Raw genomic sequence first — 27325 nt, forward strand, 5'->3', positions numbered from 1 at the left:
CCCGAACAACTTGGAGCGGGGTATTCAACGGGACAGAAATCGCTTGCTTTTTGTATTAGAGTCACATAAGATTTCTTTTCATGCCTGCATTAGCAAATATTTACCATTTCCCCAATAAAATAAAGATAATTCGAACACTGCTTTGTTTCCTGAGTGCTTGCTCGGTGCCGGGCGCTGTTCTGGATGCTTTGCAAATATGACCTTACTTAAGTTCGCACAGACCTGTGTGTGGCAGATTACCATTGTTGTCCCCATCAAGCAGACGAGGAATCTGGGACACGGAAGGGTTAGGGGTGATGGCAAAATTACACTGTTAGTAAGGAATGGAGCTTGGCTTTGAACCCAACAGTCTGGTTCTTTGACCCAGGGATGCGGAGGTGAAGCGGGCAGACCAGGTCTTTCCCATTTGTCTTTCTGGTGAAACAGACATGAGCCCAATAATGTCAGGCTGCTGTCAGTGCCCCAGCGGAAGGGCGCAGGGAGGTGGGGCGCCCTCACGTCTCGCAGCACCTCCTGCCTGGAGGGAACTCAGTCCAAGCTGAGCGTTCTTTCCCCCACAGAGCACATACCAGGAATCTCAGCTATGTCTGGGTTCATGACTCACCCCCTCCCTCGCAGCCAGCTTTTCCAGAGTCAGCTCCTGAGTCAGGACCACGCCCTTCCAGCCCCGAGGATACAGACGGGGCTTCATCCAGACTGGGCTTCAAAGCTTCGGCAGCGGTCCAGCAAAGAGCAGAATGGCCGAAGTAGAAAAGTTTCGGTTCCAAGGACACGCAGTGTATTCACATAATTCAACCTGCGCGAAGGCCAGAGAAGGTGAGCCTGTCACACCCTCTGCTCCACACGACCCCGTTATCCGGTGGCACAACCAGGGCCACGAGGATGCCTGAGAACAAGATGGATTTTTCGGTAAGGGGCGTCTGCTTAATTCTACCTCGGACCAAGTCCCCTCCTGTGTTTTGCTTGGCACCGTCTCAGAGCCTTACTCCGTGCCTCCATTTTCCTCCTCCAGCTCCTTTACAGACAGACAGATGGACTGGCCAATGAAACACACAGGCTGCGGTGGGTAGTGGGGATTTTAGGAAAGCTCCTTAAAGGAGCCTGGCATCTAAGAGGCTTAACGTTTTGTCCCCCACTTCCCTCCGTCCTCCTGTGTGGAATGCAGAGGTGATGGCTGGACCTCCAGCAGCCTCCTTGAAGTCAGAAGACAACTTGGAGAGAGCAAGCCAGTGCTAACGACGGCAGAGCAGGCAGATAGTCACAGGGCTTTGCCTGGAGATGTAAACTATTTTTGGAGCGGGTTTACCTGCATGATGCAGAGGGAGGTATGAGAAACCACTGCTGAAATTCAATCTGTAGGTCAACCAGGAGGGTCTGTGGGGTGCCAGTTCCCTTTGTATGGAGCTGTCTTTTATGCCTCTGGTATAAGGAATGAGGAAGGACTCAGGGCTGCATCCCCGGGTTATGGACTTTAGTGGCCCCTTCCTCATGTGAGAACATACGATGACCGTCTTGGTATAAAGATGAATGTCATGCAAACGGGATTCATTGTTATGTATTCATATTCACTATGTTCAGGTTTTTCTTCTGATTTTGAAATAAACGGAAACATTTGATTTGCAAGAGTATTATGCAGAGGGTGGCCCCGGGAGGGCAGAGGGCAACCACAGGAGGGCCTCCAGAGAAGGGAGCATGGGGGCTGGTCCCTGGAGGGGCGCCTCTGGATGGCGGGTGGCCCCAAGCAGCCTCTCTGCAGACGGCAGGTGTGCCCGGCGTCTCCTGGGGTCTTGATGAGCCTCAGCGGCCATGACACTCCTGTCGCCTCTGGAAATGATACTGAGGATTTTCAGAGCAGATATGTCCTTCCTGTGCCACCTTTCCCATCGTCCCTCATCTCCCCTATAATTGCTCTGCGTGTCCAGTTGTCTTGTTCAGTGGGAGGAATTTCAGTCTACAGGGCTAAGATATCAAAAATCTAACACTCCCTTATTCCCGAAGTCTCTACATTATACCAGATCTGCTTTGCACTCACGCTGCTGCTATGTTACCCCCTCAACCTGGCTGAGGGCACATTCAGATTTGGTCATTCTTGGGGATCTCTGTCCCAATGCTCCTGGCATCATCACACAGCCTCAGGGCTGTGAGGTGCCAGAAAACCGGAGCGGGGCAATCTGCGATCCGAGGTGGTCACCACCATTCCCACTCGACACCTAAGACCCAGCACCTGTGGGGCCGCGGAGTTGGTCGGGGACGCCTGCTGCAGCTGGAGGGGCCCGCGTGACCTGGTTGTCTGTCCCTGAATTTAGGCCCCTTCTGGAAACATGCCTCTGCTTTCCTGACCATGGTGTGAGCTCCCAGCCTGTGCAGCTGAGGAGTATCCGATGGGGGGTCCCCCTCTACATGCCTCGTCCTGTCTGCTAACTGCTGCTGGGCCTCTCGTAACTTGGAGCCCCCCATCTTGGTGTGGGGGGGGCGGTAAGAAGGAACAGTGATGGCAGAGCACCCTCGAAGGATCAGGGAACAACACTGTCCAACCGAACTTCCTGTGATGATGGAATGTTCTAGATCAGTGTTCACACGTAGCCACAAGCCACCACGTGCGGCTACTGAGCACTTGAAAAGGGGCCAATGCGACTGAGGAATTGGACCTAAACTTCTATTTTATTTTGATTAGTTTCAGATTTCAATGCCCAAATGGCCACATGTGGCTAGTGGCTGCCATATTGGAAAGCCCAAATCTAGAGCATGTTTTCCTGATCTGGGCAGCTTTGAAAGATGGGCCATCGCCCTGAGGACAGATGTGGTACTGGTGTGAAGGGGTGAAGTTGAGCCTGGCTCTCAGTCAGTCCTCAGCGAGGTGGAGAGCTTCTGGGCCAGGAACTATGGGCCAGGCAGGTAGGGGGCCACCAGTGCCCCTAGGGCAAGCCTGTCCCCCCTTCTGGGCATAAAACCTGAGTTGGGCCTTCAAGGTCTCCAGTGGCCCAGAAGAATGACCTGCCCAGCAGGTAGCCCAGGCTGGGCACCTGATATCTAGAGCATTTCTGCCAGTTGTGTTGATGGTTTCTTCAGGCCTCACCTGAGGCCCACACGACAGACGGTCCCAGCTTGCGGTACTCGATCCTGCACATTCCTGTCTGGGGAGACGCATCCTCATTTTTGTCTGCGTGGAGCTGTTCCAGGGACTGACCAGAGTGGCCTAAGGGAAGCCTCAGGCTTGGTTCCTGTCACTGTCTTTCTACAAGTCCCCAAGATGTGTCTTTTGACTCTTTCGGCTTTTTAAGGGAGAAGGATTAGCCCATATTCAGCCACGACAGACAGGAAACACGCAAGCAGCCGGGAGATATGGTGAATGGGCGGAAGATCGCACACTCAGGCCCCAGGCCCGTGCCCCTCCTCCCCTCTGCCCTGTTCCACTGCAGCATCACAGCACAGCAAAATGATGCTCCCCCACGGTGCCCCTGAAGTCACCCCCAAATTCCAGGACTTTGCTTCCGGCCGCTCCCCCAGGCACGGTGCTGTGTGTTCTATTCCACGGACCATCTGTCAGTGGGGCGGCCACGAGCCACCCGGATGAAGCCGGCTCGGCTCCGCCAGCTTCTCGCTGCCCAGCGCCCATGCCTGCCGGCCTCAGTCTCTTAACCTGTGAAATGGGAATATAGGAGTCACTGCCACAGAGGGCTATTGTGAGCATGAAAGGGGTCAGTGCCTGAAGAAGTCTTAGCAAAGTGCTGCCCACAGTAGGTGTTACAGCAAGAGCTGTTGTTATTGGAATTGCTGCCTTTTTGCTGTTTGTTCCTGACCAGAGACACCTTTCTCTGGGCCCCGGATCTCCACCCAGCAGTGGTCCATCCGCTCCAACTCGGGCATCCGGGGAATCCCATCATCCTGCCTCCATGTTTCATTTTCTCCAGGCCCCAGGCAGCATGAGCTGTATTATCTTAGAGCTCGGGAAACTGACTCGATTGTCCAGGCCTTCAGTACTCTTCGAGTGTGTATTGAGACCTATGGAGGCAGGGGATGAGCAAATGTGGTTGCTAGAAGGGCTGCTGGAGGGAGGTGCAGGTGGCGTAGGCCACGGGCCCCTCCTGTATGGGGGGGGGTCTCTGAGGGTCCCTCGAAGTGTCCCTCCATTTGAGTGAAGATCTGAAAGGGGTCAGTTTGTGCATTTTTGTGTTGCTTTGTTTTCTCTGCATGGATAGGGCAGCTAGGGTAGGTCCCTGGCTCCCCCTGGCTAGCTGTGTGACCACAAGTGAGTCACCAAGCATCTCTGATGATCTGTGGAGGGTGGTGAGGTGACCCACCATGGCGAGTGCTCAACAACCCAACTTGGAGCCATCATCATTAACAGGACACTCTTCACTGTTCATCAGGAGTTCTCCGGAGTCAAAGGGCGCTGCTCACCACAGCAGTCCCTCTATGTGAGCCCCAAGAGGGACCATTTAATCTATACTTAAACCCCTTCTTTCCTTCCGGAGACAGCCCGGCCCATCCCTGCAAAGCACCCACTGAGAAGATATTCCATAAATAATCCAAAGCTTGTTTTCTGGTATTTCCACATTTTGGACCTCCCTCTGCCCCCCTGAAGCCATTCGGTCATATCCGTGGTCATAATTATGGTCCTAATTCAGCACATTCGGTAACATTCACTGAGCAATTATTCTGTCCCAGAAACAGCTGAATAATAACATGAGCCCCGGCTTCTTCCACGATGAGCCCTTCCAGCTGCGTGGCTGTCACCGCTGTGTTCAAGCTCTCCCTTCTTTCCGTGGTTCCTGAATGTGTGCACTGAGGTGTTCGGCAACCTTGACCCCGTGCTGCCCTTCTGGTCACGGACGGCAGTTTTTGGCGTCCCGCCCTCAGATGAGTACAATGACCCCCCTTGTCCTGGATGCTAAGCTGAGGTTTGGGGCCAACCCATCCATCAGCCCCCACACTGCACTTGTAGTCGGCTTGCCTCCCTGCCTCTTTGTGTGGGGCGTGTGCAAAGCCACATCTCCCTCCTTTTGCACTTGGGTACTGACTTCTTTGTTGGTCTCTTAATTTATTTTTTAGCCCAAGTAGAACTTTACATTATCCTTGGTTGAATCTTCTAGAATTAGCCCATATAGTCTCCAACATGAAATGTGAAGCTTTACGTCATCTGCAAGTTAGAGAGGTGTTTCTCTTAAGTCTTCACCAGAAGACTGTTGGGATCCGTGTAGACCAAGAGCAGAGAAGGGCGGCACTCCACTAGCGACTGTCTTCAGGGTTGCCATTCTGGGGCACCTCACGGACAGCTCACCTTGCCGTGCAGGTTTCACTGATGCTGACGATAGATGGCGAAACATGTCATATAATCAAATGTGTGATGGGACCCCGTTGACAAACGGGGCAGGTACTGATAATTTAGACACTCAGCCAGTCTTCTCCTGATGGGTAGCCTTACCTCCTTCTATCTCGTTCCCTCCTCCCCCATCCTCAAATCCTGGCAGGTTTTGGCGAGGACAGCTAACCCTGGGGCCTGCTGTTGGATACCAGCAGTTAACCAGCAGTTAAATCTAGAACATTTAAACGCTCAGTTGTTGGGGGATTGTTGCTTTAGTTGCTTATGCATAGTCACATCCTCAGGGGTTGTGGGTTGGATGCATTCGATTCCAGATATGTGTGAGATATGCCTTTCAGATAGGCCACTGAGCCCGGCCTGACACATGGGTGGCTGTCTCTGTGTGGCGGTCCTTTTGAAGTCCCCAGAAGTGCCTGCTCTGGGGAGGGGAAAGGAGAGACGCAGAATGAATACAGACTGCCACCCAGCAGCACAAGAGGTGACTGCAAACGAGAATGCTCCGGGTGAGAAAGTGAGCCGCCCAGTCACTGTCTCACCTTCCCAAAGTGGGTATCACGTGCTCTGTGTTCACTGACTGAGTCCGTCACCAGGGGCACTTGGACAGAATGGAAGCAATCACTCGAGAGAGGCCAGATTACACTGTCTTTAGGAAGTGCTGCCCCCCTCAGCTCATGCCCCCCTCCCCTTGCCCTCTGGTTGCCAGAATTATTGGAATCTTCCAACTCTAATTTCTACCACTCTGTGAACACGAAGAGCCAGTGGCAAGAGACGGACTTCTTATTCAAATGGAAATTGTTCTCCAAGTTTCAAGAAAGAGAGGGTTCCAGAACTTTCTGAGCCAACAGATTCCAAAGATCATTACAGTTACTCGGTGCTCTGCTGGTAGAAAAGGGGAGCCCCCTGGTTCTCATGTTGGAGGTTTTAATTTATATCTTGTGCAGGACTTAGGGGAGATTAACCATGCGGCTTAAACCGTAGGTAGTAAATCAATTCGATTTTGAAAGGGCCTCCTGGCAGCAGCAGGGGATGGAGAAACGAATATTTATGGAGCGTCTCCCATAGGCCCCGTGTATGCTGGCTGTTTTCTATCCATTAACTTGTTCAACCCCCATATCCATCCCACGAGGGCTGGCAACTATTCGCCCATATTGCAGACGAGCAGACTGAAGTTCTTGAGAGTTTCAGGGTGCACAGCTCTGCAGAGCCAGAATTCCCACCAGCCTCCCCCAAAACACCATGAACCTCTCAGCGGGCCAGATGTCAGGCCTTGTGTGGCATTCTGTTTCCCAGGACCGCATCCAGATTAAAGCCTTTGCGGATGGTTCAAATAAATCATTCCCAAAATGGAGGACGACTTTTTTTTTGGAATCTGAGCAGCTCTTGCACGACCTCAAGGAATCTTGCTGGCAACTCTGTGATTAGTCGTGGGGGGCACCCTCCCGCCAGGGGCACCTTGAGGGACTCACCTGGAAAAGGGTCCTCATCGAAGGTGACACCGACTTTCAGCTGGTTCTTTTTGAGGTCATATGAATGTCTCTTTTAATCTGCAAAAGTGACTAGGGAATAGAGTTTCCAGCTTTAATTAATTTCTTGAATAAGGTTCAAAAGTGAAAGTAATTAAGAAGGGGTCTGGTGAAAAGCGCCCTCGCCCCACTTCTCCTACTCAGTTCCCATTGACCTCTCCTCTGAAACCCTTCTCTTCGTTGTTTACCTGTCCGGAGTTTCTTTATGCAAATGCAAGCAAGTAGTTGAATGAATCTTTTTCTTTTCTTTCCTACTTTCCATAAAAACTAGCACAATCGTTTTTACTGTTAAACCACTCTTGGGTTCTCGAGAACACCAGGTTGTATGTTCCCTGCATTTGGGGCTGCTGAATTTCAGAGCTAGTGGGGTGGCCACGCTTCCCCGTCTCCAGTGTCCTGAGGGTGAGGCATGCGCTTGTCCAGGCATTCGAGGGACAGGCGGGCACGTAGGGAAGGCACCGCGTTCGAGCTCCTGTCCCTAGCAAAGCCCCAGGGGTCCAGAGCGGTGAGGGCCATCGTGGGGGCTCTGAGATGCGCTCTAATGGCCTGGGACCCCATTCCCCGGGGTGGCGATCTGGCAACTAGCCAAGGGCCAAAAGTGAGTGGTGACTTGGCCGCCCTGTGTTCCATGAGGGTCCCGGGTCCCCACAGTCAGCCTGGCAACAAATTGTATTTATAAAAGACACAGAGGAGATGATGGAGGTCGAGAGCTGAAAAAAAAAAATCCATCTCAGAATTCTTTTAAACAATTCCCTCCCCTCCCCCTTCACCAGTGACAGTGTGTGCTCTCACTACGCCATGAGGCACCCAAGTGGCCACGGCTGACGTTTCACAGCACCTTCTCTGGGCCATGCACTATTCCAAGTGTCACAGAGTAACCCTCAGTGATGATCTCCATTTTTCAGGGAGGAAGCTGGGCCTGTGGTCACTTAGCTAACAAGTTGGGGAGCCAGAGTTCAGGCCAGACAGCTAGCCGCCCAGCCACAGCTGGTTTCTCACGGCAGCTCCTGGGCCCAGGAGGCTTCCTGGATTTTACTCTCAGGGCACCCACGGGGTTGAAAGACAGAAGACAGCACAGAGCCCAGGGGGGCTGGACGTCCGCACTGAGGCACGACAGACAGCCTTGGGCCCCTGTCTGGGCGGCCCCGCTTCTTTCGGAGGACTGGCTGGCCAGTAGCCTCCTTGAGAGGCACATCCTGACCAGGACCGTCTCCACCGGCAGCAGCATTTTGAGCTGTATGGAATTCTACACTTTTAACAACCTTTAATTTAACTCTTAGGGTAGACATCGACACTGACAGAAAAGAAAGCACATGTGTTTTTAAGAAGGCAATTTATTTTCAGGGGAGAGAGTCTGGGGGGAAACGCTGGCAGGAGAAATAGCAGAGACTGTGAGTAGAGATCCAGACCCTGTGAGTCATCATTCAAGGCCTCTGTGTGTGTTACGGGCTGAATCGTGTCTCCCCGAAATTCACATGTTGAAGCCCTACCCGCCCCCCACCCCCCGCCCCGACTAACTCAGAATGAGACCTTATTTGGAAGTGGTGTCATTGCAGACATAATTAAAGATGAGCTCATCGTGGAGGAGGGTGGCCCCTTTTCCAACATGGGTGGTGTCCTTACAAGAAGGGGACATTTGGACACAGACGGGCACACACGGAGGATGTCAGGTAGAGACTGCAGTGGTTCTGCCATAAACCAGGGAAGCTGGGAGGGAGGCTGGGGTCCGATTCTCTCCCTGGCGCCTTCAGCGGGAGGGTGGCCCTGCCAGGGCTCGGGCTTCTTGCCGGCCGAACTACTAGACGCATTTCCGTGGTTTGAGTTTATGGTAGTTTGTTACAGCAGCTCAAAGAAACTAAAACGGTGCACATGCTTCCAGATGCGGAAGGAGGCTGCTGGGAGCCGGTTTCCACCCCAGGTCCAGCTCAGCCTGTTCCCAGGCGGTCCTGGTTTATCTAAACAACTAGGACGTTCTCACTTTGTTTTAACTTTTCCTGAACTGCAGAAACGCGGAGGTCCAAAAGCGGAATTTGGTCTTTACGTGAGCTTTTTAAAAAGGGGGCGGTGGGTGGGGTGGGGGGAGAAAAAGAGAGAGCCACAACATCTTCATAGGTGACGGGATCCATGCTCTGGTGGGCCGTATGATGTGTCCCCAGGCAGGGCCGGCTTCCCGGCCACGGAATCCACGTGAGCGGAGCTCGGTCTAACCTCACTCCGAGGACCTCCCCCACCAGCAATCGGCAATCGGAACTTTCACCCGCGTTGTCTCTTCCCAGTCCTTTCCCTTCCACCAATGTTCACACGCATCCCTCCAAGTTACAACTTACGGAGCAAGCAGGGAGGCTTCCGAGGGCAGGGAGGTCACACTTTCCGTGGGGACTTTTCGCCGTGTTTCCTAGTTATTGAACAAGGGCGACTGTGAGCCTGACACAAACATGGCTTTGACAAGCAGTTCAGAAAAACAGGAACCGCCAATTCATGAGAACTTAAAGAAAAAAATAGTTTAAAGAACTGAGAAATTGCCACATTATAGTGAAAGAATGTCAGGTTTTGGAAATGACAGAAACGAGCAATTTTCACCTCGAAAACCTGGTGGAGTCAGTTACACAAGACGTAACCACACACAAACACGAGCATTTCTTATAATATAAGGGCATTTACAGTCAAGAGTATTTCATGGAAAGTTATTTTAGTAGCAAGGGTAGCCTTCAGCAATGAGTATTCGTCAAGAGAGTGAAACCCTGACTTCAAAGTCAGGAGGCAGCGTCTGAGTGCACTCGCAGGGTGCACCGGGGACGGGGGGGACTGGGCCCAGCCACGGGTTCGAGGCAGCTGGAGGCGTTGAGTCTCTGCTCACACGTGTGCTGGCTGGGATCCCCTTGTGACCCGGCAGGGCACACCCCCACTGCTGGGGCCCCTGGGTCACTGCAGTTTGCTATAAGAGCCAGCTTGAACATTTTTCAATAATTCTTTTATTGTAAAATTGAGGGCATTATTTGCTGCGGGGAAAATGGCATGCAAACTTGTGACCGTGGGATGTAAACAGCCTATTACCTTAAGGTAGTATTTGAAGAAAATATAAATGCACCAGGTGGAAAGTGTCCAAAGGGTGGAGGTGCTGTGTGACTGCCCCGGGCAGAGAGAGGGCTCGGCTGGGACCCGGGTGGCGGTGCTTGGTCAGCCGTCCGGACACCAGGTGCGGGACTGTAGGTCCCGCTGGTGTGGGTGTAGGACACCCACAGGTCCCCCCGCAGAGCAGCCTGCTGTTCCCACTCAGGCTTGTTTTCTTCCAGTGTTGCCTGGGCAATCCATCACATAATTAAAGTTTCTTCAAACTGTCGAATGCTACAGTTTACGCGGGACTCTTTGCCCCAAATTTGTGGTCACCTTACTTTGCAGCTACATACAATTGGTATCTCTTCAGAAGGCTCCGCCTCTGGGGGTGGATTTAAAAGTGGCCCTCCCTGGGGCACCTGGCTGGCTCCGTCGGGGGAGCTCTCGACTCTTGATCTCAGGGTTGTAAGTTCGAGCCTCACGGTGGGTGTAGAGATGACTTAAAAATAAAATCTTCAAATCTTGCCAGAGAAAGACAAATACCATATGATTTCACTCATATGCGGGATTTAAGAAAACAAATGAGCAAAGGGGGATAAGAAGAGAGGGAGGCAAACCAAGAAACAGACTCTTAACTATAGAGAACAAACTGGCGAGTACCAGAGGGGAGATGGGTGGGGGGATGGGTTAAATAGGTGATGGGGGTTAAGGGGTACACTTGTGATGGATACAAGTGTTGAATCACTCTGTTGTACGCTTGAAACTGATATCGCACTGTATGTTTAACTGGAATTTCAATAAAAACTTAAAATAAAAAATAAATAAATAAAATAAAATAAAACAAAATAAAATCTTCAAAAAAAAAATGTTGCCCTCCCTGCTGAAGAGTTTTAGGACGTAAATCCAACAAAACAGTAACAATGCCCTGAAAGAAAATGGAAAGGATTAAACTCTGCCTCCAGAAGTACTCATTTTATTTTTTTTTAAGTTTTTTTTTTTAATGTTTTTTAATGTATTTTTGAGACAGAGCATGATCAGGGGAGGGGCAGAGAGAGGGGGAGACACAGAATCCGAAGCAGGCTCCAGGCTCCGAGCTGTCAGCACAGAGCCCGACGCGGGGCTCGAACTCACAGAGTGTGAGATCATGACCCGAGCTGAAGTCAGACGCTTAACCGACTGAGCCACCCAGGCGCCCCTAGAAGTACTGATTTTAAAACCGGATACATAAATCGGGGCGCCTGGGTGGTTCATACGGTTAAGTGGCAGACTCTTGCTTTCTGCTCAGGTCACGATCTCACGGTACATGAGATCGAGCCCCACATCAGGCTCTGTGCTGACAGCAGGGAGCGTGCTTGGGATTCTCTCTGTTCTTCCTTCTCTGCCCCTCCCCTGCTCTCTCTCTAAATAAATAAATAAATAAACATTTTTTTTTAAAAAAAGATGAAAAACACAAATACGTAAATTAGCGGATTGTGCTGGGGGGAGCTGGTTTAAAGAAGGGCTGTGGCCTACTCATGACTTTCATAAGTTGCTTTGCTCTCGTTCCTTTTTTTTTTAAACTCGAGGGGAGAAGACCCTCTATGTGGCCGAGCAGAACACTGCGCATTTAGATGCTTCCACATTAGAGCTCCCGGGAGACCCCTCCCCAAGGGGTTCCCTCATGGTTAGTCCAGGCCTGTCCTCACAGCTGGACCGAGTCCCAGACTGCATGGCAGCAATGATGTTCTCACTGTCTCTCGCTTTTTTTTTTAATTTTCAATTTTTTAAACTAAAAAAAAAAAAAAATTGGTTATACCTTTCTTTCAGCCTGTTCATATTCTTTGCCTCCTCTTCCTCTCTCCCTTCCTTCCTTCCTTCTTTTCCTTTCTTTTTGGTTGTTGTTCTTTTTTTTTTTTAAGTTTATTTATTTTAGAAAGGGAGAGTGCAAGTAGGGAAGGGGCAGAGAGGAAGACAGAATCCAAAGCAGGCTCTGTACTGACAGTGGGGCTTGAACTCACAAACCATGAGATCATGACCTGAGCCTAAATCGGATGCTTCACTAGCTAAACCACCCAGGCTCCCCTGGTTGTTGTTCTACAAGAGCTCTTCTCATATTCTGGGTCTTAAACCTTTGATATATACGCTGCAAATTATTTCTCCCGGTCTGTTGTTTGACCTTTTACTTTGCTTATCATGTCTTTTATTTTACAGAAATATTTAATTTTTATGTAATCCGATCTGTTATTATTTTCTGGACACCCAGGTTTTGGCTTGCTTAGAAAGTCTACTCCCACCCCTAGATTACAAAACTATTCTCACATACTTCTTTTTTCTTGTGGCATTTTATCATTTTATCTTTCTGGTTTAAAATACCAAGTTCATGGGGTTTTATTTTCCTTTACATCTTGAAGAAGAGGTATCCAGTCTTTCTTTAAATGGATAGCAGTTTTTCCTAGTACCATTTATTAAGCAGCCTACTTTGTCCTGCTGAAAATATTTTAAAGGATTTCTTTGAAGTTTATTTATTTATTTTTGAAAGAGAGAGAGAGAGAAAGCCCACGTGGGGGAGGGGCAGAGACAGAGAGGGAGAGAGAGAATCCCAAGCAGGCTCTGTGCTGTCAGAGCAGAGCCCAACACGGGGCTCGATCTCATGAACCATGAGATCATGACCTGAGCCAAAATCAAGAGTCGGATGCTTAACCAACACCCAAGCACTCCCCACCCTTGCTGAAAATATTTTAAGTTTATGGGTTTAGTATTGGGAGACATAAATGGGGGAAAGGAGGCAATTTTGGTTGGTATGCAGAAGTCAGCGGGTTGGCTGGGCCTTGGGGCTGAGGGATGGAAAGAAAGTGTAGAGATTTCGGGGACTAGGACATAGAAACGGGAAGGGGTCAGGGTGGATAACCGGGGGCCAGCGGACAATGAACATGGTGGAAGGAAGGTAGGGCTGCAGCAGAGGGGGCTGTGAGTGGAGAGCCAATAAGAGGCTTGGAAAAAATGGATCCAGCTGGCAGTCAGCTCATGGAAAAACAGATGCTCACGCTGGATACAGGCCAGGCTGAGCCAGGCCCCGGGGAGACTTGTAGGCACGGCGAGAATCAGGTTCGGATATTTCTGTATTGAAACATTTGATCGGACGTGTGCAAAGTAGGCACGAGATCCAGGTAGAAGAGAAGCCTGATTTTCCCGGGGCCAAGGAAAATATCCTGAAGAGTAGGAATGGACACAGCCTACGAGAAGGAACCCGACCCCACCGAAGCGTGGAGGTTGAGTCAAACCAGATGATTTAGTGGAGCTCAAGTCTGCTAACAGCTTCTGATGGTAGAAATCTAGAAAGAGCTCCCAGAGGGCCCGTCTGAAGCTCCCTTTTCAAAGAAGTCTTTCCAGGATGCTGTGCCGCGAAGTCCTCAGGGGGGAGACCGTTAAGTCCTCAGAACTCTCCCGTCTGGGTCTGTGGCAGATACCAGCTGAACCAGCCTCATGGGCTTATGATCTGTGCAATTGTCCAGGGCTCTGTGCTCAGAATGCTCACGCCTAGATTAATGTTCTGCTGTTGCCATCTTGAAATTCTCAATCATTTCCAAACAAGGGGCCCCGCACGTTCTGCCTTCGGGCCTGGATGTAGGCCATGGGTCTCAGCACTCTACTTGGGAACCCAGACGTTCCTTATGGTCCTCCAGCACCGTGTTCCAGGGAGTCCTGCCGGAAGGCAGAGGCAGCAAGAGATGAAATGTAGTTGCCTTTCGTGACTGGATTCTTCACTACTGCTTTATGTAACAGCAGATCCTGATTTATGAAATGCGCCTTAAAAACAACTTACAGAAATGCAGGGGTGGGGATAGAATTTGCAGTGAAATTCTGTCCCCATTAAAGAACCTCCAGCCACATGACTTGCTGTGCTTGGGCCATGTTCTCTGTACCAGGTGGAACCCACAGAGAAAGAAGGCTGCCAGCAGGAGGCCTAGGTGCTCTACTGAACAGATGACTCAGCCGTGCACTTATCCTAAAGGTTCCCAGAGCTGAGAGTCAGGGGCCCTGACACGTGAGTTGTAGGAGGCCTCTGTGTCCCCATCAAAGACACGCTCCATGGTGGGGAGCTGTTGGACAACCTTCCTGGTTTATCCACCAATCCCTGGGGATTCCTGCAGATTGAAGGAATCTTCCTTTCTCTTTGGGATTCTTCTCTTACTACCCACTGTGTCCTACCTGTGCAAGGACTTCCTTAGACAGGAGCATCAGCCTGGCAGCAGCATTCAGAGACTAAAAGAGCACCAGTCAGAGGGGGACCCATTTCTACCACTCCTGCACACTAGACCCAGGTACCCCCCACTTAGGGAGAAACTTGCTGCCCAGTTATAGAGAAAGCACCGTAGTGCATGATACCAACAACATGGTTCCACTGTAATTCTCCTAAACACACAGTTATCTGGTGAGTTCTCCTTCTGGATTTGACAGATCAGGTTCCCAACAAGGAGAGTGCCCTGAGGACAGGGCTCGCTGCAGGGTTCTCAGACTCTGGTCGCTCACCCAACGCCATGGCTTATGAAATGGAACCTCCGGGACATCCAGTGACAGTTGCCCCATAGGAAACAGAAGTTTCCATAAAACTTCCTCTCTGCTGTTTTTATGCTCAGGCTGCTTGTGGGTCAGTTATTGGTAGTGTGGCAATGGAAGCGAAGGGGTACCAGTGAGTAATGTAGAGCATAGTAGATGCTATGCCCCAAGGGAATCCACACTCTAGTACAGAATGAGAAACTTCTGGGTGATTCAAGAGAAATTCGTTTTATTACTATTATTATTGCAGGACTTCTCAGAGCCTTTGGCCATGCTTTGTAAATATCCAAAATGGCATAACCTGGACAGTATATGCTAAATGTTGATGGTGGATGGAACCTTCCCCTCTTTTTTTTTTCTCAGAGAATTATATAGGACCAGAGTTGCCAAGACAAAACATACCAATGTTATCGAAATTTAGAAGGAATATGTTAGTACGGGATAAAAGAGAGTGACATTTGGATTGAAATTCAGAAAAAAATCAGAAAAGACCCCCAGATCTTCCCAGGGGGGAAGAGCAGCATGGCAAAGTATGGCAGCATGTGGCGGGTCTGGGGTTGGCTGGCAAGGGCAAGCTTGGGGGCAAGAGGAGACTGGGGCAGTTTTTTAGGACCTCCATTGGCAGATCACAGTGTTGGGCCTTTCACCTGCAGGCAGTGTGCATGTGTGTGTATGTGTGTGTGTGTGTGTGTATGTGTGTGTGCGTGTATGTGTATGTGTGTGCGTGCATGTGTGTGTGCGCGTGTGTGTGTGTACAGTGCTTAAAGCTTTTGAGCAAAGGATAGGTTGATTGATGATGCACAGCTTCAGAAAAATGACTTTGTGGGAAGAACTAAAGACATCCTGGAGACTCACAGCCCTTGTGGAAGGCGGCCTCAGTATGGAAGCTACATGTGGCCAGGAGGGAACAGACCCCGGTGGCAGGGTGGCAGATGGACACACGGATCGAGGTAGAAGAGGCAGCACGGACGACTGGCTGAGGTTTGAAACGCCAGGCCGCCCATGTCACCACTGACATTTCAAAAGCTCAGACCAGATGGTAACACCTGGGCCGGTACAGATGAGTCAGGAGAATGACTGTGACCATGTGAGGGGTGGGTCCAGAGTGGAAATAGTTTCTCCCACGCAAGCATTAAGAATATTACAGAGGGGTGGCACCTGGGTGGCCCAGTCGGTTAAGCGTCTGACTCCCGGCTTCGGCTCAAGTCATGATCTCACAGCTGGTGGGTTTGAACCCCGCATCGGGCTCTGCGTGAACAGTGCGGAGCCTGCCTGGGATTCTCTCTCTCTTCCCCTCTCTCTGCCTCTCCCTCTCTGGCGCTCTCTCTCAAAATAAATTAATCAATTAAAAAAAAAGATAAGAACATTACAGAGGGGTTGCCCCTCTTTCCCTCAAGTGTGTGCTGGCCGAGCAGCCACCAACAGCACGTGGGAATGCGTGCGTGCCAGGAGCACACCGCGGTGCCCGCCTTCGAAAGCTGTCCACGTGAAGAAGGAGTAGTGACCGGGAGAAGGAAGAGGCCAGAGCAGGCCCTTCCACTATGATGGACAGCTTACTGTGGCTGGTCCATAACCACAATGCTGGAGCCAACAGAATCCACTGCTCACCAAACTGCTTGTCCTGGAATCTCACAAATTTGCACGTTGACTTTGTTAATAAAGGGCTAAGGAGATAATTCAAACAAGCCCTGTGGTTTGGAAGTCACACATTTTGGTGCTTGATGCTCATGCATACGGCGAAGCATTTGAAGAACATTTCCTAGACCGAGGTTTGTTTCATGTTTGCATCAAACACGCAGCAACTCACGCAGCAATCTCCCGAAGAAATTCAGCTGGCCTCCGTCGTCGGTATATTCCCCTCTTATGGCCTCATCCCGTGCACATAGGTCTGTGTGTTCACATTTACGTATGAACATGCATGAGCGTGCCCTCGTATGCAAACATTTGGGTTCATGAAATTTTAATCCACCCTCAATCGAGGTATATAACCAGGACAGATTGATGGAAAGCTTTTAGGACTTGAAAGAACAGACGTGATAGTCATCTTGCATTAGAAAGAGCACCAAAGTATACTGAGGAGTATTTCTGCATTGCATGAGGAAGTAATGAGTTGTGAAAGGCCACAGTTATTTCATTAAGCGCAAAGGTACTGATGAGGATGCAGCAAAGAATCAGAAAGGAATCCTGGTGGAAACAGCTTACAGCCTTGAAGGAGAGAAGTCTAAGCACAATGGGAGCGCAAAGGAGGAAGGGAGAACGCTGGAGAGGGGCCGGAGGGTGACTTACCCTGAGGCCCACGGTGCTTGCGAACGTGGTGGCATCCGGACCAGGCCTTGAGAGGCAGGCGGATTTGGATGTGCGGCCGTGGCCACGGAAGGCTGTGCAGGTGTAGGGGTCCGTGCGCGCAAAGGCATGGAGTGGGCGTGTCCGGCGGTGGGTTCGAACAGGGGTGTCCCGTGCCCTTTGGCTGAAGAATCAGCACAGAGGTGGAGGACCCAGCAGGCAAAGTAGGTTGGTTCTGATCTGGCTGCTGTGACACAAATACACAAATACACAAATGAGTATACAGACCCTCAGGGAAGCGCCCATAGGACACATGCTTCTTTCAAGGTTGACTTTCTCAAACCATGGCTGGAATTCCGTAGGGGGGATTACTCTCAGAGCCCACGCAGCAGCCACCGGGATAAAAACCCTCATTGCCCCAGCTGGCTCACTTCACCTGACAGCTTCTAAAATCTCTCACACGGAATTTGTCACTCTATTAAGCATCCATAAAATGCACTTTGAGCCTGAAAAGCTTTTCCAAAAGAAGAGCTTGAAAATTGAACCTTAAGCAGCAGAAACCGTGACTTCCAAACCACAGGGTTTGTTTCAATTATCTCCGTAGTCCTTTATTAACAACGTCAACATGCAAATATGTGCGATCCTAGAACAGGCAGTTCTGGGAGCCGTGGGTTCCACTGGTTCCAAGCAGCAAGAAAATTCCTTGTCTTAAGGACCAGATCCATTTAGAATATTCTTTATTAATCACGTACTATGGCATTAATATAATCCAAATCACCTAACTGTGTCTTTCCTTTTGTGATGGTGGGCACTTTCTTCTATCATCAGAGACTTGTCACCGTGCCCAGCCTGAATTCGATGGCTTCTCTCCAACTATTCCAAGCTAACTCTGGGTGTGTGTCTATCTGTCTGTCTGTGTGCTTCTGTGTTGTCCATGCTGCAGTCCAGGCTCTATACTGTTTTCCTTATTATGTGAGATTCCACTGGAAGGACATTACTAAGTTTTGTGAAATCAAAGCTCACATGTTGACTGAGATGCTGTGGGCTGAGGGTCCTCTGAAAGCTTGCAGGCTGGGGCTGCCTTGGTTGTGTCTGATGGCCCACAAGATATAAACCCTGGACACCTTGCAACTCTTTGTCACCAAGCAGAAAAACCAAAGGGATTTTCAAACCAAACTGGTTTGAGATGTCCTAGGGCTTCTGTAACAAAATGTCGCAGACTCGGCAGCTTAAACAGCAGAAATTCACTTGCTCACACTCCTGGGGGCTAGAAGTCCAAGATGAGGGTGTTGACAGGTTTGGCTTCTTCTGAGGCCCCTCTCCTTGGCCTGTAGATGGCCACCTTCTCCCTGAGTCCGCACCTGGTCTTTCCCCACCGTCCCCCCGTCCGTATGCTTGTCTTCCTTTTTAAAAAATATTTTTTAAAGTTTATTTATTTTGAAAGAGAGAGAGAGAGAGAGAGAGAGAGAGCCAAAAGCAGGGAAGGGACAGAGAGAGAGGGAGAGAGGAAATCCTGATGCAGGGCTCGATCTCATGAACCCTGAGATCATAACCTGAGCTGAAATCAAGAGTCAGATGTTTGACTGAGCCACCCAGGCACCCCTTAATTTCCTCTTCTTATAAGGACAGTCACATCGGGTTAGGGCCCACTTGTGTGACCTCGTTTTGCCTTAATTACCTCTTTAAAGGCACGATCTCAAAATACAGTGCTCTACTGCGGGACTTCAACGTATCAATTTTAGTAGAACACAATTCAGCCCATAACAATTGGTTCTAGGTACTGCCTTTAGGACTCCTCTCCATGCCTTTGTCTCACCAACGGATGAATCACACAGTAAGTGGCTAGATGAAATGCTTGGCCAATTAATATTGTCATGCTCAATTATAAAGACAAAATATGTCCACCTTTGCATTCTTTATTGCTGGCTTCTGTGGTTTAGATCTAGCAGCTACAAAAATTCAGAATTTTGCTAGCCAGGGTGTCAAATCTCATCCTGGTTTCAAATAGCACGTTTTCATCTCAACCAGTTTTGGCCCAGGGCCAAATGCAAGTAGGCAGTGTATGATTCCCGTGCTTGTGAACCACAGGGGCCCCTAGATTTCTGAGCACGATCCCCTGTTCCTGTGGTAAAGGGCTGCATCGCCTGCCTAATGGCTTGACCTACTGTTCCCTCTGATGGAGGCAGCTCTCGGGCTCAGCCGGGCCCCTGACCAGTCTCAGGCCCCACACCGAGACCTGCCGATTCCCTGGCACCCCATCGCTGTCCCATGCTCTCGTGTCACTCCCGGCGCTCCTGCGTCAGCCCCACGAAGGCTTCCTTCCAGCCCGCCTCCCACAGGCCCTTTTCCTTACACCTCTCGAGTTCAAATTGTCCATGATCATCCTCCAGTGGGTGGACTATCTTTGGAGACGCTTTTGGCCTGAATCCTGCCCTGGATTTATGGGTTTTATGTTGCTTTGCAATTGTTGCCATTTTCTCCCACGTGTTCTGTTCACACAGGAAGTGACTAAGGTGAGGACCAGGTGAAGACAGACTGGTTCTTCTGTTTTATGCTTTTAAATATAATCCACTCCGCCCTTCCCTCAAGAGCCGTGGTTCTTTTATCACCGGAGCCCCACACACCAGGGTCTGAATTTCTAGCCCACTGCTTACTGGTCAGGCAAGTAGGATAATTCAGTTTGCATCCCTAGGCCTCAACATCCCCATCCATAAGATGGAGGTAAATGGTAACACCTTTTTCCAAGGCTGCTACTAATGTTAAATGTGAAACTCTTAAAAAAATTTTTTTTAATGTTTATTTATTTTTGAGAGAGAGAGAGAGAGAGACAAGAGCGCGAGCAGGGGAGGGGCAGAGAGAGAGGGAGACAGAATGTGAAGCAGGCTCCCGGCTCTGAGTTGTCAGCACAGAGCCCGCCATGGGGCTCGAACTCACGAACCAGGAAGCCATGACCTGAGCCGGAGCTGGATGCTTAACAAAACCTGAGCCACCCAGGAGCCCCTGAGTTTAAAACTCTTAATGCGGAGTTTGGTACTGAGTAGAGGCATGGAAAATGTCAGCTACGTGATTATTTTTACCCTTATTTTGCACATGCTGTAGCATTTTACAAAACTATTATTCCTTTCCTAGACGCACCTCCAACGTGCCACCTCATACAAATCCACTCTAACTTTCACTCTACTATACAAGGCGCCCCCCCCCTCCCCCCCCTCCAGTGACCAGATGCTGGACCACCAGACCACCTTCTCTAATGGCTGGAAAAATCTGGTTTGCATTGAACCAGTCTGTTTCAAACTTCTGACCCCCCATTCTGCCCTTTGGTGTAGCACAGTTCAATCTGTCTGTTCTCATGTTCCTCCAAGGCATTCCCAGGTCTAAAGTTCCTTTGACTGTTTCACATTTAATAAACAAATCCCTCTGCTGTCTGGCCACTCTCCCCTGAATATTCTCAGCTGCTTCCATCCTTCTAACTGTGGATCTTAGAAAGAGACAGGATGCTTCAGGTGAGGTCTGAGCAGCCCAGAGCAGAACCGGCCAGCACCTCACACCCCACTAAGCACCCTGGAGCCCTTTGCTTAGCTGGTGGCCACATCACACTTTTGTCAGTATCACATTTATTGTTAATGTAATCCTGTAAGATTTTTTTCCTCTTTAATTTCTGTTGCAAAAGACAAGTCTCCTATACTCTAAACTTATAAAGTTAGGGTTTGGGTTTTTTTTTTTTTTCATCTAAAAATATATAACCTAATAATACTGCCTTTGTGAAATGCATTAAACCATTAAACCATTATCTCACCAAAAGCCTCCGGCATTCTGTTCGTAGGTCAATAAATGTGCTCCCTGCAGAGAATGGGTCATCGGTAGATCTGACGAACACGTGACTATGTTGTTGTCAAGTCACCGAAGTGGTGGACAGGACAGGGCAGAGAATGTGGGCCTGGAGGGTGGCTGGAGGGAGACAGCCCTCCGCCTGACAGCAGTTAGAATTCTGGGCTCAGTCAACCACATGCGAAACGACTAAACTTGTTTCTGAACATATTTCTCCATCGTGGCCTCTAGGACGTCTTTGGCGCTGCTGTCTTCCTGAAGCCTAGACAGGCCGCTCTCCCCGTTTCCTTGATTTCCCAATCTTAGGCCCCCGCAACAAGAAAACGAGATCGGCTGCAGGTGACCAGGTCTTACTAACCTGGCTGGCTCTTGGGACACACTACTTCTTTCTCTGAGGTCTGCTAAAGCCTTATTTTTGGCGTTTTAGAATTTTGTCGAGTGTAACCATAAAGGTCAGAGCTTCTGGGGTTAACTTCTTGCCCTTTTTAGCCACCAGAATAGCCCACGTCTGTGAATGCTAGAGCCGCTGACCAGAGTTCATGGGCTGGCTGTGGGCTGTAGGTCACTGAGGCGGGAGGCAGGACCCCGCTTGCAGGTTCTGGTACACATTTACCATCTCCACCCCCTCTTGGGCCTCAGTGGCCTCAAATGCTGCTTATGGTGCTTGGGATGGTTAACTTCTTTTGTGTCAATCTGGCTGGGCCGCAGTATCCAGATATTTAGCCAAACATGATTCTAGATGTTTCTTTGAAGTTATTTCTGGGTGAGATGAAAATGTGAATCTGTAGACATTGAGTAAAACAGATTGCCTCCACAACGAGGGTGGGCCTCATCTAATCAGTTGAAGGCCTAACTAGGAAAAGACTGAGGCCCCTTGAAGAAGAGGGAATTCTACCAGTAGACGACCTTCAGACTTGAACCGTACCTCTTCCTTGGGTCTCCAGCCTGCTGACCTACCTTGTAGAGTTTGCACTTGTCAAACCACAGTTCCATGGCTCACTTCTTTAAAATAAATCTTTCTCTCCCTCTCTCTTTTTTCTTTCCCTTTCTCTCTCTATGCATTTTCTATTGGTTCTATTTCTCTGGAGAATTCTGACAACTACAGTCCTCTGCCCAGGGTTAGCGTTATTTTGACTGGCAAAACAGATAAAATAGAAGGGAAGAAGTTGTGCTTTCTATCATGAGCCACACTCTCCTGTTTCTCTGTAGCCCACTTTGAATTGTTCCTTCCTGAAGGTACTCCACCAGGGCTCTGTTGAGCTGTAGGTGTTGAAGTGAGCACCTACTATGTGCTGCGTGCTGGGTCCCCTTTCCATATTTCATGCGTGCCCTTTCCATGCGAGCTAGGCTGGTCATGTGTCTGTGACGATCCCCGTAAGTATGCAGCTCTTTTTCCTCATTCTATTGCAGAGGAGAATTAAACATCGGAGAGCCTCCTAGCCCTCTCGAGCCATCCTTTCCCTAGGGACTCAGTCTACGCGAACGTGCCTTTTTGGAGCCCGCTTTCCCGGAGTGGCAGGAACGCCAGATTTGGTGGAGCCTTCTCCTTCGTCCCTCTGAACCCAGCGGACGGGGGAGTTGCAAACCCAGGGCCTGGGGTCAGAGAGCCCTTGGTCTCGATCTAAAATCTGCCACTTGCTTGCAGTCCGATCTAGGGCAAACTTTTTAACCTTCCTGGACCTCCGTTTCCTCATTTGTGAAGGGGATTTTGACAGTGCTCACTTCATGGAGAAGTCGTGGGGATTAGGTGAGAAGGGGTAGCTAATGACTTAGCAGACCGCCAGGCCTGGGAAAGGTGGCTCCTGCACTCACCAGACCCACCTTCTTAGGCCTTCTGAGCTGCGCTTTTCTTCTCTTCACCCATCACTCCTGCCGGCAGTCCCTGGTGTTGCTCACGAATATTCCCTCTCTCTTCTCCTGCACACACGGGGCAGGATTGTAGTTGCCCAGCCTTTGTGAAGTCACACACGGCCGTGGTCCTTGTTTTGGCCAAAGAAATGAGTGTTGGACATGCGGCGTGAGGAAGAAGTACAATTTTGTCGGGACAGGCCACTACGATACGGGAGGTGGAATTTGTCACCGCAACACAGCTTAGCCTGCTCTGACTGACACGCTCCTTAATCGTGAATATCTAAAATCACGCGGCCAATATATCCTTACATCTGTAGTATATATAAATAGCATTTATCATATGAATGTGTTTACATAAATATATAGAAATATTTACATAAATGTATAGAAGTGCATTTAAATTCCTAAGGAGTTATTGGGGGGGGAAATTTTTTCAATGCTCCAATTTAACTTCCTATTAAAAATAGGAATTTGAAGCAGGCGGTGCAATTGCCTAATTTACTCATATTGGCTGTGGTTGGAAAATGACCCAAAGAACTACAGCCAAGTTCCCAGTCCAAGGCTTCACCCTGAGCTGGATTCAAAGCCCCCCCAGAGTGCACTGAGAAGAGAGCATTCACGGCATTCTCCTGACTGTGTTGGAGAAGGAGGTGACATCATACGGGGCAGAGTCTCTTGAAAACTCCCCTTGGCCACTTTGCTCCTCCTGCACCTGTGCTCCCTGAGGCAGCCTCGCGTCTTACCACCTCTCCCAGCACACCTCTCTTCTGGTCCACTCGGCTTCCCCTCCACGTGGCCCTTCCCCTCCACGCACCTCCGGGTCCTGCCCTTTGAGCCCTTCCCGCTTTTCTTAGGCAGCTGGCTAATGAGGCTTCTTTGCTTTGCTCTAACCTTTATTTCTTCCTCACCCCCAAACCTACTGATGGTCACCCCTTGACATCTTCAGAATCCACCTTCCTTGGAAGAGACGAGCAGGGAGATTTTCTATAACTCAACTTAAAGTTTTAATGTTGTCGGGACGCCTGGGTGGCTCAGTCGGTTGTGAGCGTCTGACTTCAGCTCGGGTCATGATTTCACAGCTCGTGGGTCCGAGCCCCGCGTCGGGCTCTGAGCTGACAGCTCAGAGCCTGGAGCCTGCTTCGGATTCTGTGTCTCCCTCGCTCTCTGTCCCTCCCTTGCTCATGCTCTGTCTCTCTCTCAAAAATAAATAAACATTTAAAAAATGTCAGAAAAAATATTTAAAGAATATTTTTAACGTTGTCAATGATTCATTTTTTCCTGAAAATCGCTGGTGTTAGATTTTAATAGATCTTTCCTATCACAAAGAATGAAGTTCCATCTCTTTGATGGGGTTCAGTCTTTCTCTGCTGCATCAATAGCAGTAATGTCCAAAAGAATCAGTTATTTGCTAACTATTCCTGAGCTGTTTGGGCCTTTCAAACTTCTGCTACCAGATTACGCTGAGCAGATGAATTCACGTGAGTCCCTGTGAAGAGTTTCCTACCTTGAGAGCAGGTTTTTGGCCAGGCTTTGGGGGAGAGTTGTTTGGATCTCAGACACTCTCACAGAAGGTAGGTCCCAGGGAAGGTCCCCAGGGCATCCAGTGAAAGTTCATTCACTGTCCCCTGGGAGCACCTCTGAGACTAGTAACTGTAAGCCGTAGCATGCACCATTTCGTGCAAGCCAATGTGAAAACACACCGATGTTCCCACCAGGGATTCAGAGACCCTTCTCCCTTCCCTGCATCGGGGCGATCTCACAGCTTCAAAGGAAAGAAGGAAGAGAAGAAAGACCACAAGCGTCTCTTGCAGAGTGGGAAGGAGACTCGGGTTCTCAGATCCCATCCAGGGGTAAGAAAGGGAAAGGGATTCTCTGCAGGCCAGGCCACTAGAGAGACTCCTGAAGCAAGGCCAACACACTCCCAACCCCCACCGGACATCAGCTAATTTTATTGACAGAGCTGTTGGAGAACATGGTTTTGGCCATGTGGGAGCACTGGGATCCCTAATGCCACACCCTGGAGCTAACCAGATGTGTCCGCGCAGACCGGGAAGGGCTGGGCAACCATGAGCCTGGCCGCGCATGGCAGGGAAAAGAAAACCATTTTTGGGTAAATGGCTTTCGGAAGCGAGGCCGAATCTGTACATCTGGTAGTTCTGTTCCCGCATAGATGTAATAGTACATAGGGTCAAAACCAAGTGCCTTGAGTTCTGGCTTTTTCAGAACCTCAGGCAAGTTACTGAACCTCTCTAAAGCCTCGGTTTTATGACCTACAAATGGAGACAGAACCCATCTCCTGGTTCGGCTCCTAGTGCAGGGACAATGCTCAGGCCAGTGCCCAGCAGGGAATTAGTGGACAGCCCGGTGGGGACTTAGCTGCAGCCACACGCTTCCTCAACCTGGCCTCACGCCCATGACCTTTCACGGAGGCACAGCAGCCTCCGAGTTTGTTGGGAATCCCTCGCAAGGAAGTGTGGGCTTTGTCTTGCCTTACATTTGATCGATCTTGCAGTGGAGGCATGAGAACACCACACTCAAGGCGCGTCTGCTTTAAAGTGGAGTGACAAGTCACTTGAGGATTTCTTACTAGTCGGGGCTTTCCGAAAGGCGTTCTGTGCTTCGGTAGTTTTTGTCTTATAAAAGTTTCCCACCTGCAGTTTAGTTTATAATTATTTTAAGAGCTTTTTATAAATGAGCTAGATTTCCTTTGCACTCAGGATAATTTACAGAGTCATCAGTCACTCCGTGGCAGCTGTGAGCTTTACCCGAACCCGGCAAATGCACCTTGAAAGTGAAACCAAGCACAAGTGGGAGCAAGGAAGACCGTCTTTAAGGGAAGTAGAAACGACTCTCCCGCACACGGCCCCCGCCGTGTTATCTGCTCGTAGAAACCCCTGCCATCTTCCAGAAACACACTCAAAATCGTTCACGAGGCTGACGTGAATCCCGTAAACGAAATGGTGGTGATTTCAGCTTAAAAGAACGGTGCCGGTCTACAAGTCGTATTTAGGGTATCCCTAAATAATTTACGGAACATAAGGGTAAAAGGAAAGCCTGCCTCTGTGGCAGCCTCTTGACCCCTCCAGAGTGCACCGTTTCCAGTTGGGAATTTTTTTGTGAGTGGGATGTTCGCTTGAGTCACTCAAGGCAAAGCGCAAATGAATCACACAGAACGCAGACAAAAGCCACCGCACTTCCCAAATTCAAAGATGTGACTTGAATGTGAACCAGACATTTGTTTTCCCCAACCCGGTAAGATTCTCAGAGTGTGCGGGGCGGCCGGAACCGCTCTCCGTGGGGCCTGTCCCCCGCTTGGACCCACTGGGAGGAGTCAGAACAGCCCCCACCACCCCCAGCAGACTCCTGCTTTTAATGTGCGCGCCTTTCACCGCTCCATTTATGTTCCAAGTTTGGCGTTAGCCTCGGGCGTTGCTCCTGACACGGCTACTAATTCATTACTTTATATTCACAATTGCCCTTCTGAAAGGAGAATCTTGTTTCAGAATTGCACCTGGACATTTTAAAGTAAATAGGATGCAAATACTTAGCTGGCCTCGGGTGGACAGTAACTTCAGAAGGAAGAATGAATATGTAAGACTGCCATGGGGAAGGGGGGGGGGCGTGTGGGCGAGGAAAATAATTTGCATAATGGTGTTTGCTGCCTGGCGAAACTGAAACCCGGGCTCTGTGTGGGTGGGGCCTTGTTTCCTAACGTCAGCGCTGTCGCCCACGGACGCCCCCACTGACACATGGCGCCCTCCAGCCGCCCACAGAGGCAGCGGGATGGCAAGGCAGAGGGGCCGGGGCACCAAGTGTGAAACCAGAAAAAAACACCTGGAGGTCGGGCCGTAGGATCCCTGGTCTCAGCCTGGGAAGAAACATGTACCCAACAGTAGCCAGGAGCCACACGGACCCTCAGGGATCAGGTTCTGGAACACTCAAGCGGACTCAGAAATGGACTCAGGGAGAGAAGAAGAAGAAGAAGAAGAAGAAGAAGAAGAAGAAGAAGAAGCAACTCTTGAAAAATGATTTATCCCCATTTTTCAAGACTTGTGTTGCCACACACACTGAGACCCCACTGAGACAGGTGGCTCTTACCCTGGTCGTAGCTCCTGTTTACTAGAGAATGGCTCAGAAGCCCCAAGGGTGTCCTAAAGGGGCGTTCCGTGGGCCAGCAACTTTGACCACCAGCTTGATCTGTATCCCTGAAGCATTGCAAGGCATTTTGGTTAGTAGTAATTTGACAATGACACGATCTTACAGTTTCTGTCATGTTTGGCTAGCTAATGTCTCTAAGTGACAGGGTGAGTCAGGGGGTGGGAGATAATAGAATGTTTCTGATACAGGAGTGATGTGCTCAAAGTACCAAATTTTCCGCTGTAATATATACACTGCCCTGTAGAGTTGTAGGAATAGATGCGCTTCGTAGCCGTGTTTCCTTTCGCTCTGTCTTCAGCCACCTGACCTGCTGGTGGCCGCTCGGGAAACGCTGTGGGGGAGCGGTCCCACTCTGCAGGCCTTGGACCTCGTGATGTTCTCGGGGACTCTGAAGTCCACGTGCATGTCAGCCATTGCAAATCACTAAATCACGAATGTTCTGTGATATAGGCCCTCTTTTAATGTAAATAATGCAAATTCTTTAGTGTGTGTTGCTAAACTCATGTTATTTTTTTTACATCACCAGAGGATACAAATGTTAACTACTATCATCGTGTGTGTGTGTGTGTGTGTGTGTGTGTGTGTGTGGTGGTGGTAACTCAGGCTCAGAGCACGAGCCTCACAGCTCTGAGATGGGCTTTGGCACTGGGCAGGAGGACTGCAAGGAGGTGGTGGTAACAACCAGGAAAGGCGCTTTCTGGGCATTTTCGGTTATAAATTCATTCGCCATTCATTTGACCCCAGGATGAACACCATGGTCTTTTCTTTT

The 27325-nt window shown here is 49.8% G+C and overlaps 2 long non-coding RNA genes across 4 annotated transcripts in view; both read left to right on the forward strand.

The window, feature by feature from the left end:
- The window catches only part of LOC109264803 (uncharacterized), a 155753-nt gene that overhangs the window by 5245 nt on the left and 123183 nt on the right, over positions 1 to 27325 (forward strand). The gene's annotated exons all lie outside the window — the stretch shown is intronic.
- On the forward strand, positions 804 to 1616 carry LOC109264809 (uncharacterized). Its single transcript, XR_002078875.2, has 2 exons — positions 804 to 909; positions 1013 to 1616. It is a non-coding gene; the product is annotated as an uncharacterized LOC109264809 (long non-coding RNA).

Source organism: Panthera pardus, unplaced genomic scaffold (genome assembly GCF_024362965.1).
Source record: "Panthera pardus isolate Hobbes unplaced genomic scaffold, ASM2436296v1 HiC_scaffold_26, whole genome shotgun sequence".
NCBI lineage: Eukaryota > Metazoa > Chordata > Mammalia > Carnivora > Felidae > Panthera > Panthera pardus.